We start from the raw sequence: 6,000 nt of genomic DNA on the forward strand, positions 1-6,000 counted from the left end.
TTACAAAAAAAGAAAAAATACTTAAGGTTAGACATAAGAACCTTTCCTTAGCAAGCACTGCTAATTATACAGGGAGAAGAGGAGCATAGCGATACAACAAAAGCACACCCTGTCTAATGACCCAGTGATATGTGAGATGTCTGCGGCTCTACATATCCATGTTAAAACAGCAAAGCAATTGATTTAAGTATAAAAGTGTCTTACAGAGAAATCAAAAGGGCAAGACAATGGCAAATTTTATTTAGAGGTAAGTAAAGCTGCTTTTAGCTCCAAGGTGTCAGTGCCTCCTGCAAGACATCACCGCCTCCCCCTTTATTTTCTGCCTGGTGTCCATTTAAAAGATGTCAGTGAAGCCAATGAATGTGAAAGGGGGTCTGATGAAGCGGCAAGAGAAAATTGTGCTGACTCACTGCAATCAAGCCGAGTCGTGCTGTCACCCTCAAGACCACAAATCTTAACTGCCTTCTGAATAATTTACATTCTTCTGATCTGTCAAGACAGAACTTCATAATACAACACACACATATATCGGCAAATAAGCTCCCATGGGAGGGATCCCTCCATCTGTTAGGCAGAGTAAACATCAAAACACCTTTCTAGCCCTGACCCAATCACACGGCCACTCTCCTCTATCCAAGCTGTCCTCCCCTTGGCGAACACATACAGCAAATGGGACACTTTTTAAAACCTGAATGAAGAGTAATTTCCATTCTACCAGCCTTGCGAGAGGGTGGAGAGGAAGAGAGAGGGGTTTTTGTCACTCAGCCCAGGAGGCAATAAGAGCACACAGATGCAAGCTAATGGGGCAGAGAGGATGGATCTTATCTGGTTTGTGCCTAGGGAGAAAAAAGGCACAAATCAAGAGGTTTTATTAAATTATGAAGACGGTTATGTCATAGTGCATAGTGTGGAACTTTTTATATTACTGAGATACAGTAGAAAGATATTTATCTAAGAGTAAGGCTGTGTCCAAAACCTGACGAATGCTGCCTTCTCATACATTATACAGATGTAGGAAGGCATCAAGGCATGTCCAAACCCAATGTTTGCATTTTCTTCACTGCCTAAGATATCCAACAATCCTGTGTGCGTGGTTCGGTGATTGGTTAAAGAAGAAAAATGGTGTCTGACATATGATTTAAAGCTGATCTCGGTAATGTTTTCGATCTTATAATACTTTCTTATGTCCCATTTTAATATGCAGAGCCAACTATAAGTTAGCCATTTGTAGGTTGATTTCCTTAAGAGTGTAACACTGTGGCTCTGTGGCATTATCAAATAATTCCTCTGTTTGTTTGAGTGGCCCATCCAGCCTGACCCAGCAACATTACTCGCTTTTCCACTATTGAGGCCAGCGCAAGCCATGGCTATAAACTGATCAGCCGGGCCAGTAGCCTCGGACTTCCAGCCGTGAGACCAAAACCGATCTGCATTCCCACCTTCGGGCCAATTAGCCCCGCAGCATTGCCCTAAAACTGCCCTTAATACGCCACCCTGGTGCCAGTGTCACACACCCTGCCCATTTCACAAGCAAGAAGGAAACTTAAGCTGAGGTAACAGACTCTGGAGACTAGCTAGCCCTCAAAATGATTTGTACTTTGTCCGCAATTTTTTTGTATTTTTCCCGAACCTGTACCGTTGTGTGCTGGATACACAATATACTTAAACACGTCTTCGTTTCGGCAGGTGCCATCAATCTAATGTTGCACATTTTCATCAGCTCAAATATTCAGAGCCCTGATTTCATCTACTGACCAGTACTGACAATTCTCCACTGATCTGTTGAGGTAAGCTGGTAGCTAGATATGAAAGATTGGGAAATTAGTATCTCGGTGCTGAAACCTCTGACCTGACTCAGCGACACTCCGCCTTTGACACTGACCCCGCCTCATTCCCCAGTTGGTCTTCTTTGGCCCGAGGGTAATCGGTGGGCCAAAGGTACTTGGCCGATGGCCCCGAGGAAGCCCTGAGGAGGCACGATGAAGCCCCTGAAGTGACGGTGTGAACGCAACTGGCACTGGTACACACTAGCTGGCCCTCGTTTGGCCCGATATTGGAAATGCAGCTATTGACTCAACCAAAGGTGTGATTCTGGGGCAGGACTATCTTTTTGTACAACCAGTGGAAGACGAGGGGATTTTTCTGGGATCTGTTAGAAAACTGATTAGTTTTGCTCTTCCATTTGGTAATGCTAGTGGTGCAGAAATTAAACATTTCAGCTTTAAAAATTTCCGTTAATTTATAAATGTCTTTTTTTATGGGTTTTTTAAGACTTATGATTTAATTTCTACCAAAAATATGCATTGTAGTCTGGTTATCTGTAAACCTCAATTAAATTGAATTTAAACTTTGCAACATTGTTGCAACATAAATGTATCACATGTTAGCCTATTGTCAACAGGTAAACTCATGAGATGTTATATGCAGTAGGAATGCTGAGAGCATGTTTGAGCCGTGTGTAGGAGGCCAGTTAGATATTATATCTCTTAACAGTATACCATTAATAGCATGCTGTGCGCAATTAGTCGAAACACTGTGCGACAGTAAAAGCTTGCAAGCAGTAAACAACATAATTTTTTTCTTTTGATAAACTGCACCATTTAATGTTTGCCACTTTGTATTGCTACAGCCTTGTCAGAAATTAAACTGTTGGTTTAAAGCTTATTGGTGGTGTTTGCTCACGAACACATCACAATTAGTCTACTATTGCCCATACTTAGCACAAAACATTTAAGCGTAACTCGTGCGAACCATTTGAATATGAATGATACCTCAATGTTATAGGTGGCTTGTTAAGAAGAGAGGCGTGCTATTTCTTTTTTTTAAATAATCACACTTCTTGTCTGGCAGATGCTAAAACAAGCACAAAAAATCCCTTAACGTTACATTGAAAATGTCATAATGGTGTTCTTTTGGTGTTCTTCATGTTAATAACTTTCATCTGGACACAATACTACAATTCACATATGAGATTTGGACATCCAGACCAATGCACTTCTATGCTTAGACAAAATGTCCATTCATCACTATCAAAGATAAGTTATTATTCTTCTAAATTTGTGTGCTACTATTTTATTATGCTACACTAAAACATGACCACTGTGGTTTTCAAAATATCAGGTCACGTCATTCATTGACCAATGAATATCTGTGACTTTTAAATGACCTTTCCAGTTATTTGTCATAACTGGATAAGGATCTTTTTTTTTTTTTTATCAGTCAAATTCACTCATAAATTAGATATCATACGGCTTGCAAGCAATGGCAATATTTATAAAATATTTTAGAACAGAACATAACTAGGGGAAAAAAATACATTCATAATAGAAATATCATGACTTAAGATTTCATTCATTTCCGTGACTTTTCAAACATATATTTTTTTTTTAAATCCCTTATATTTCCAGTTGTTTCATGAAGCCTGAAAAGTTACTGGACTTTTCCACCTTGACTGACCTGAGCAGCTTCAAGCAAAGTATACATTTTCCACACACAAAACGGGTGCTGTTGCATTACACACACAAGACACTCAACAAACAACACAAATGAATCAACAATTCGATATATACATTTCTCTAAGTGTGTCCCTGCTCTGTTACTCATGCGCTCTGAGCATCTTTCAGTTAATTGGCTTCTCCCGCCACGCGAAGCGCGCGCAACTGCCCCCGGTGCCACACCCTCTTTTCATTAATCAATGGCAGCATCCGCCTGTTAACTAAATCCTCAGTTGCATCTCACTCGTCAAAAAGCTATTTTGAATTGTACAGCAGCTGCACTTTTATGTTTAAACCGCAAATTGAAACGTTATAATGCACGTGATGAAATAACATAAAATAGTTATTTAGTTATTCACAGTTTGAATGGGAAGAGTTGCAATATCTTTAGGCCAATATCTGAATGAACGACTTCCTTTATTTAAGTCTACTCACGTGGATAAGGGTTGAATATAAGCGCTGTCGCCTCAATGGTGATCTCTGTGCAAAACGTTAGTCTACTTGCACGATTGATCATTTACAGGTATTATTTAGCATAACGCAGCAGAAACAACGGAATTCACATTTTTACTATAATAAACCAAAATGTGCTGTTTATAAAACAACCACATGACAAAGGACAAAAACAAACCCTTGTTAAAACTCCGGCCTGCTGCACAAAACGTCATAATACAGAATAACGCAAGATTTCCACCTCACCGTGAGGACATAGGCTGAGTCTTCGATTTAAACGCTGAGATTACACATTCAGCCTATTTACAGCGGACAGTTGATGAATAGTGAGCATACACAGGATGTCATCAACCCAACAAAGAGCCCTACCTGTCTCTCCAGGTTTGACGCTCGGATTTCCGTCCAAACGCTGACCATTTAGGTCTCGCGCCAGCGATTTCCGCCGCCCTTCTGCTGCTTTTCTCCGTCAAAGGAGGATGGAGACTGTGCGAAAGGATAAATGAGCAGAGCAGCTGACGGAGGGGTAAGAACAGCTCTCGGATGGATGGATGAGAGGAGAGGAGAGGAGGAGAGGCGGTTAGGGGGCGTATGCGCGCTGGAATACACTGAGAGGGAGCTTTAAACTGAACATGCACCGATGTCATCATCACAGATCCGCCTAAAGGCACTATTGCATTTTTGTTTCCTTTCAAATACTCTATAGACTACATTACAAAAAATGAGACCAGGCTTAATTCATTCATTTTACTCATGCACACGTTTATCAGATTCTGTGAACCACTGACAGATAGACGTGTGCATATATTATTGTGTATGTTGTGAGAAATAGAGGGTTAAAAAAAACTGCTATGAGAACAAGCTACTACATAGAATAGAGCAGAATAGAATAGATCAGAATTGAATAGAATAGAATAGAATAGAATAGAATAGACTGTAAAAAGTGCTAACTTCCAATTGTCAATTTAAGGAGCTATTTCTACGTGATCTAACCCTTAAAAGTAGTTTGTTAGTGTAATGTATTTAGGTTGATTCAGTGTTCATAAATAAGATTTTAATTCAGATGTTACCACATGAAGCACATTTTTAAAGGGATAGTTCAACCAAAAATGAAAAATCTCTCATCATTTATTCACCCTTATGCCACCCCAGATGTGTACGACTTTATTTCTTCTGCAGAACACAAACGAAGATTTTCAGAAGAGTATTTCAGCTCTGTTGGTCCATACAATACAAGTGAATGGTGACCAGTACTTTGTAGGTCCAAAATGCACACAAATGCAGCATAAAAGTAATCCATAAAGACTCCAGTGGTTAAATCCATGTCTTCAGAAGCTATAAATATTGAATCAGATCAATATTTAAATCCTTTTTTACTATAAATCTCCACTTTCACTTTCTTTTTCTTTTGTTTTTGACAATTCCCATTCTTCGTGCATATCGCCACCTACTGGGCAGGGAGGAGAATTTATAGTGAAAATCTAGCAACTCTTTAACAAAAAAAAAAAAACATAAATCATGTTTGAGGTATGACTGTGTGTAATTTAAGTTGTGGAACAACTGTTTACCACAGACCTAATTGTACTCATAAATTGAAACACCCTATTATAAAAATCCATAGGAAAATCCAGAGGGAACTCATGGAGAATTAGCCTTCCGGGTTCGCATGCAAATTGATGTCATGGCTCTATTGAATTTTTATTATTCAATTAAGCATGAACAGACCATCAAAACACGCATTTTGTAACACAAAAACAATTCATTAACAACAAAAACATACAAACCGTCAATTACACATGTACTCTATGGTAATCACAACCATATATTATTTTAATTAATGGCATATTTTTTCCAGATCAATTAGAGGAAAAAATTATGGAATCACTCAATGTTAAGGAAAAAATTATGAAATCATCAACAAGAAAATCACAATTAGTACTTTGTTGCTCCTCTTCTGGCTTTTATGACGGCCTGAATTCTTTGAGGCATGGACTTCACTAATGAAAAACAATATTCTCCATCAAGCTGGTTCCAACTTTCTCGAATAGTGGTCGAC

At 39.0% G+C, this 6,000-nt stretch overlaps 1 protein-coding gene across 8 annotated transcripts in view; it reads right to left on the bottom strand.

The window, feature by feature from the left end:
- The window catches only part of LOC127420519 (band 4.1-like protein 1), a 97,204-nt gene extending 92,676 nt beyond the window's left edge, over window positions 1–4,528 (bottom strand). For all 8 annotated transcript variants that reach the window (XM_051662876.1, XM_051662880.1, XM_051662879.1 and 5 more), the window contains exon 1: window positions 4,317–4,528. The gene's annotated coding sequence lies outside the window, so the exon portion shown is untranslated. The remainder of the gene's footprint in view (window positions 1–4,316) is intronic.
- Between the last annotated feature and the right edge of the window lie 1,472 nt (window positions 4,529–6,000).

The sequence above is a fragment of the Myxocyprinus asiaticus genome, chromosome 29 (genome assembly GCF_019703515.2).
Source record: "Myxocyprinus asiaticus isolate MX2 ecotype Aquarium Trade chromosome 29, UBuf_Myxa_2, whole genome shotgun sequence".
Classification (NCBI taxonomy): Eukaryota; Metazoa; Chordata; class Actinopteri; order Cypriniformes; family Catostomidae; genus Myxocyprinus; species Myxocyprinus asiaticus.